Here is a 6,000-nt window from a genome sequence, read left to right on the forward strand (position 1 = left end):
AAATGGATGTGGAGCCTTCTTGGAACTGTTGAAAGGACTGTGTTGTAGATTGGAGATAGATGATATCATATCACTTCCATCTGTTGAAAGAGGACTGTTCAACTTTGGCCTCTTTGACCCTTCTTTTAAGTTAGCAGTCCTCTCCAAAGAAAATCCAAAAAGTGCAGATGCCTCTTGAAAAAATACCTTTGGGACAACCATGACCTGGATGACTGAGAATCTCCATAGACATCATGTTTGAATAGTATTGGGATAAAAAAAAGCATCTGAACATCCAGAGCTATAAGAAAGTTGCAAAAAACCACTAAAAATGACTGTGGCATTGTATATTGCTATGAAATGTGAAATTTGATTCAAGGGAGTCTTTATCTCTAGGTTATTTTGGCTTGAAGATGGGATATAAATTATGGTGAGCATAGTTTACTTATTTACTCAATTCCTATGCCCACCTATTGCAATCAATGACTCCACTTCCCTTTTGCAAATTTGCAGTGACAATATCCTTTCTTTGAGAGGACCACTAACTTGCTTTTGTCAATACTCAGATTTAAAATAAAACAATTGCTGATTGGTTGGCCTTTTAATTCTTCTGCAGATTTATTTTAACTGGCTAAATAGTTCCAATCTTTTTATGGAAAGTTTTCATAAAGCGCTTGGTTTCCTTTTTGTTGAACAACTTTCCAACTACCTGTAATTTGTGTCTATCCTTTGCTGGCCATGCCATATGTTCTGAGCAGGAGTCCAGAAGAACCCCTAGATTGTGTACTGGATCTGTTTCCAGCTGTGCAATCCTTTTCAAAAATAATAAATCACCAGATAGAGGAGGCTCCAAATCCCAAATCCGCTCAATCTTGCCAATGTTTAGCTGAAGCCTATTCTCCAGGTACTGAGGGAAGACATCAATAGCATATCATCCACAATCTGTACTTGGTGAAGTCACAATTCAACAATTTTCCAATTCCCACAATGGAAGAATGGCTACAAAAGTTGATAGAGTTAACAGAGTGGCTAAATTGACCGCTTTGATAAAAGAAACATAAGTACTTTTGTTTCTACTTGGAAACCACTTCTGGACTTCGTGCTTGAGGTCGAAAAAAATGAAACTGATTTTGGGTTTTACCGATTAAATAGATGTGTTGATATAGAAATGGCTGGTTTATACTACTATGTAAAAATAAAAAGTTGAGGTTGGGTGTTATTGTCATTCTACAGCACCAAAGGGTGTCGGAAGTCAATGCCTTTTCTTTCTTTTTCCCTTCTTTTCTGCAATCTTTCATTTTCCTCTATTTTTCCTACTATTTGTTTTCATATTTTTTTGTATTTTATAAACAATTTTTTTAAAAAAGGAACGTACAGCAACCCATAATCTTTAATGGCTTTTCATCTCTTTCTGTGCGATAGGACAAACCTAAAATGCACTGCTGAACCTGAGTAAAATATTTGCAGAAGGAACTCCTGCTCAGTGTTGTTGCAGTACATTTCAAAGTCCAGGTGCTCTTAACTACAACTCCTCCCAACTCTGCTCCCCAGTTAAGTCTACAAGTTAATCACTAAGTCTTGATCCATTCTCTGCTGCATCTGTTAAAACCTGCTGGGCTGTGAAATGTCAGTCTCATTAAGATTAAACTCTTAATAATGAACAGTCAATGACACAGACCTGCTTCAAATATATTCCACTATACTGTAACCGTGGCACACCAACCATAATGGTACAGCTATAATCATAACACAACCAACCCTCTGCCACTCCATGTACCTGCCTCCCTCTTGCCCCATCTTTAATTATCATTTCTGTTTTTATTGTTATTAGAAATACCTACTTTTCATGGTTTTATTGCTTTTAATGTTGTAAGCCTCCCAGAGGTGTGGCGAAATGGGAGGCAAATAAACTCCAGTAACGGCTAAGTTTGCACATATGGGTAGTCCTCGACTTACATCAGTTCATTTAGTGACCTTTCAAAGTTACAACAATATTGAAAAGAATGATTTATGAACATTTTTCCCACTTAGGGCCATTGCAGCCTCCCCGTGGTCAGGTGATCAAAATTCAGATTCTTGGCAACTAACACATGATGGTTGCAGTATTCAGGAATCATTTTGCGACCTGACAAAGTCAATGGAGGACCCAGATTCACTTAACAACCATGTTACTAATTTAACAACTGCAATTATTTGCTTAATAATTGTGGAAAGAAAAGTTGTAAAATGGGACAAATTCGCCTAATAAATTTCTCACTTAACATAAATTTGGGGCTGAATCTCAGAAAATTAGAATATTACATGCAATCAATAAAACAAGGATTGTACATAGAACAATATCAGACCTCTGCATATGTACTCAGTACATATGTTTGGGCCCCTTTTGCAGTAATTACTGCCTCAATGCGGCGTGATATGGAAGCTATCAGCCTGTGGCACTGCTGAGGTGTTATGCATGCTTCAATAGCGGCCTTCAGCTCTTCTGCATTGTTCGGTCTCATGTCTCTGATCTTTCTCTTGGCAATGCTCCATAGATTCTCTATGGGGTTCAGGTCAGGCAAGTTTGCTGGCCAATCAAGCACAGTAATCCCAATGTCATTGAACCAGGTTTTGGTGCTTTTGGCAGTATGGTCAGGTGTCAAGTCCTGCTGGAAAATGAAGTCAGCATCCCCATAAAGCTTGTCTGGGGAAGGAAGCATGAAGTGCTCCAAAATCTCCTTGTAGACGGCTGTGTTGACCCTGGACTTAATGAAACAGTGGACCAACACCAGCAGATGACATGGCTCCCCAAATCAACACAGACTCTGGAAATTTCACACTGGACTTCAAGCATCTTGCAGTGTGTGCCTCTCCATTCTTCCTCCATACTCCATACTTGGTCCTTGGTTTCCAAATGAGATGCAAAAGTTGCTCTCATCAGAAAAGAGGACTTTGGACCACTGAGCAACAGATCAGGTCTGTTTTTCTTTAGCCCAGGTAAAACGCTTCTGACGTTTGTTGTTCAGGAGTGGCTTGACAAGAGGAATACGACATTTGAAGCCCATGTCCAGGATCCGTCTGTGTGTGGTGGCTCTTGATGTACTGACTCCAGCCTCAGTCCACTCCTTGTGAAAGTCCCCAATACTTTTGAGTGGCCTTTTCCTGACAATCCACTCCAGGCTGTGGTCATCCCTGCTGCTTGTGCACCTTTTTCTTCCACACTTTTCCCTTCCACATAACTTTCTATTAATGTGCTTTGATACAGCAGTTTGGGAACATCCAACTTCTTTTGCAATTACCTTTTGAGACTTTCCCTCCTTATGGAGGGTGTCAATGATGGTTTCTGCACAACTGTCAGGTCAGCAGTCTTTCCCATGATTGTGATTCCTACTGAACCATTTAAAGGCTCAGGAACTCTTTACAGGTGTTATGGCTTAATTAGCTGATTAGAGTGGGACACTTTGATCCTAGAATATTGCACTTTTTCACAATTTTCTAATTTTCTGAGATTGTGGATTTGGGGTTTTCATGAGCTGCAAGTCATAATCATCACAATTATGACAAATCATTTCATTTTTCATTTCATTTTAATTTATTTGTATGCCGCCCTTTTCCCTGAAAGGGACTCAGGGCGGCTCACAACTCAAAAAGGGAGGGGAAAAACAAACAGAGTTACAAAAACATGAAAACCATACATAGTTAAAAGCACAACAATCATACCATTCGAAGTGGGGCAGCGAGTCTTTAGCCCCAGGCCTGTCGGAACAGCCAGGTTTTAAGGGCTATGCGGAAGGCCTGGAGGGTGGTGAGGGTACGAATCTCCATGGGGAGTTCGTTCCAGAGGGTCGGAGCAGCCACAGAGAAGGCCCTCCTCCGGGTAGTCGCCAGTCGACACTGGCCGACTGATGGAATTCGGAGGAGGCCTAGTCTGTGGGATCTAATTGGTCTAGTGGAGGTAATTGGCAGTAGGCGGTCTCTCAAGTACCCAGATCCAATACCATGAAGGGCTTTGTAGGTGACGACTAGCACCTTGAAGCGTACCCGGAGATCAACAGGCAGGCAGTGCAGCTCGCGGAGGATAGGTGTTACGTGGGTGAACCAAGGCGCACCCACGATCGCTTGCGCGGCTGCATTCTGGACAAGCTGAAGTCGCCGAATACTCTTCAAGGGCAGCCCCATGTAGAGCATGTTGCAGTAATCCAGTCTAGAGGTCACAAGGGCACGAGTGACTGTTGTGAGAGCCTTCCGGTTCAGGTAGGGATGCAACTGGTGCACCAGGCGAACCTGGGCAAATGCCCCCCTGGTCACAGCTGACAAATGGTGTTCAAAAGTCAGCTGTGGGTCCAGGAGGACTCCCAAGTTGCAGACCCTGTCTGAGGGGCGTACTGTTTGACCCCCCAGCCTGAGAGGTGGAACACTTGGCCAATTAGTAGGAGGGAAGCACAGCAGCCACTCGGTCTTATCTGGATTGAGTACAAGCTTGTTAACCCCCATCCAGTCCCTAACAGCCTCGAGGCCCTGGCACATCATGTCCATCGCTTCATTGAGTTGTCACGGGGCGGACAGATACAGCTGTGTATCATCCGCATACTGGTGGTATTTTATCCCGTGCCGTCGAATGATCTCACCCAGCGGTTTCATGTAGATATTAAAGAGGAGGGGGGACAGGACCGAACCCTGCGGCACCCCATACGTTAGGGGCCTAGGGGTCGATCTCTGCCCTCTGACCAACACCGACCTGACCGAGAGGTAAGAGGAGAACCACCGTAAGACCGTGCCTCCCACCCCCACCTCCCGCAGTCGTCGCAGAAGGATACCATGGTCAATGGTATTGAAAGCCGCCGAGAGGTCAAGGAGTACTAGGATGGAGGCATGACCTCCATCCCTGGCTCTCCAGAGATCATCGATCAATGCAACCAAAGCGGTTTCCGTGCTGTAGCCAGGCCTGAAACCCGACTGGAAGGGATCTAGATAAATCGCAGCTTGAACTATCTTGCTTTGCGTGTAATGAGTCTATTTCATATATTTGTTTCACCTTTTAAGTTGCATTACTGAAATAAATGAACTTTTGCACGATATTCTAATTTTTTGAGTTTCACCTGTATATACACAATGTCCTTTTTTCTAGTATGTGTCAATTGTGGGCAAGAAATCATAACTTGTTTTAATTTTTATCAAAGAATGAAGTATTATTTCTCTCTTGAGGAGGATTTGCTCTGTTTATATTCCATATTAAGCATTCGTATTCTACAATTAAGCCAACAGTTTAGAGAAAGTGAAGAGAGTTTTACTCACTGGTCATAAGTCTGGTTCTTAGAACTGGCTGGCAATAGAGAAGAGAGGGAGGGAAGAAAGAAAGGAAGGAAGGAGGGAAATGTAGTTAAAATGATACTGACTCTGCTTATAGAGTACCCCATTTTAAGACAGATGACACTCATCTGACACTCTCTGGATAGTTTAAACGGATGATCTGAACTTCTGGAGGATGCTAGGTGAGATAAGGTGTTAATATGGCCCTCCCAAGTGTCTGCAGACGGAATGGACAAATACTGGAAGGTAATATAATATATATAATTATATATATAATTATATTGCCCTCCTCCCTTACATCAAAGGCACCACAGATAAAATCAGCAAAATTCTCCACAAGCACAATACCAAGACAGCCTCCAGCACTGCCCAAAAAATAGCCAACATCTTAAACCCCAAAGACAAAATCCAGCTAGAAAACCAAGGAGTCTAAGAAATACCATGTAAAATCTGCCCTGCAACATACATAGGACAAACTAATAGGTGAATAAATGCACGCATCGCAGAACACAAGAACGCAGTCAGAAAAAAAGAAAAAACTTCCTCCCTTTTCCAGCACCTTAAAGCAACAGGACATGAAATTGATTTTGAAGGAACCAACTTAATCTCCAAAACAGAACATTTCAACAAGAGAATAATTATGGAAACTATCAAATAGAGAAACATCCAACAACATGAATAAACATGATGATACCTTCCGCCTACCAGACATCTGGAAACCAGCCCTAGTCA

Source organism: Thamnophis elegans, chromosome 10 (genome assembly GCF_009769535.1).
Source record: "Thamnophis elegans isolate rThaEle1 chromosome 10, rThaEle1.pri, whole genome shotgun sequence".
NCBI classification, from domain to species: Eukaryota; Metazoa; Chordata; class Lepidosauria; order Squamata; family Colubridae; genus Thamnophis; species Thamnophis elegans.